This window comes from Austrofundulus limnaeus, unplaced genomic scaffold (assembly GCF_001266775.1).
Source record: "Austrofundulus limnaeus strain Quisiro unplaced genomic scaffold, Austrofundulus_limnaeus-1.0 Scaffold310, whole genome shotgun sequence".
NCBI classification, from domain to species: Eukaryota; Metazoa; Chordata; class Actinopteri; order Cyprinodontiformes; family Rivulidae; genus Austrofundulus; species Austrofundulus limnaeus.
Genome location: NW_013952712.1, coordinates 277,378 through 278,668, shown reverse-complemented (window position 1 = coordinate 278,668; position 1,291 = coordinate 277,378).

Sequence of the window (1,291 nt, the reverse complement as noted above, 5' to 3'; positions counted from 1 at the left end):
GGATAAGATCCAGTCAAATGGAAAAAGAGACAATCATGTTTCATAAAACACAGTTTAAAGGAATGCAAGAAATTTTAGGTGAATTAAAAAAACATTTAATAAACAACTAAATCAGCAAAACATATGTCAGAGGACACGATGGTTTTGCTGTTTGCTTTGTGATGACTTGTATTTTTAATTTTGTTTTTACTGTATTTTCTTTATACAGTATATATTCTTTGCCCAATTGTTATCTGAAATACTGTATTTATGTGGAATTTGTACAGTATATTTTTATTTATTTACCAGTTATCTCTAAAATGTGGATGTGTTAATGGTTTGTTTGATAAACTATATTATGGAAATTTATGTTTTTTGTTTTGTTTTGTTTAAATATATGTATGTCAGACAGGCCAAATATGTGTTTGTTCCTTAAAAATATGTTTTTTGTCTCCGGAAATGATTTCAAGTGTCATAGTTTTTGTCTTGTTCTTTTCTAAATTAGTGCCTTTCCCCCCTTTTTGGCTTTTATTCATTCTTGCTTGAGTTTACATCTCAGTTAAGATCTTATTCTTAACTGAGTTAAGAAATTCTAAGATACAAGCATTAAGATATTCCTCAGTATTCWTCAATTTCAACATTCTAAAAATAATCCCATCATGATTTTAGACATTAGAGCAAAACTGAAATCTGAACTTTAAAAGTTTTCAAATGTTATTTAACTATAAGTGAAAGAAACACATTGATTGGAAAGGCTTTAAAAAGCTTTATTTGTCTTAAAAATTATCCTCTTTAACTCCGTTAATCATAAAAAGCATCTATGTGCAATATTTCTGCAGCAGTTCTGTTTATTAAACACTTTCATGTAAACAAATTCAAAGTATTTAACCTTAAATGGAAATTGTGCCTTTTAAAATGGGGCTCAATGGAAAAGTTATAAGCAATATCTTACCTGCTGCAGATAGCACTTTTCACAGGACTGATGAGCTGATGGCTATTCAAACATTGGTGAGATTCCTGCCATCTTTAAAGAACTTGTCTCAAAAATGTCGCTTTMGTTCAGGTCACTTTTTAAACCTTTACATTTCTGCCATTTTTAAATTGCGGTTATGTTTAGCAAAAAGGTTGCTGTTCCAGCTAGCTGTGCCTCAGGCTCAGAGTTGTAAAGTAACAAAGTACAAATACTTTGCTACTGTACTTAAGTAGAAATTTTGGTTATCTGTACTTTACTTGAGTAATTATTTTTCAGTGTACTTTTTACTTTTACTCATCACATTTTTACACAATTATCTGTACTTTCTACTCACTACAT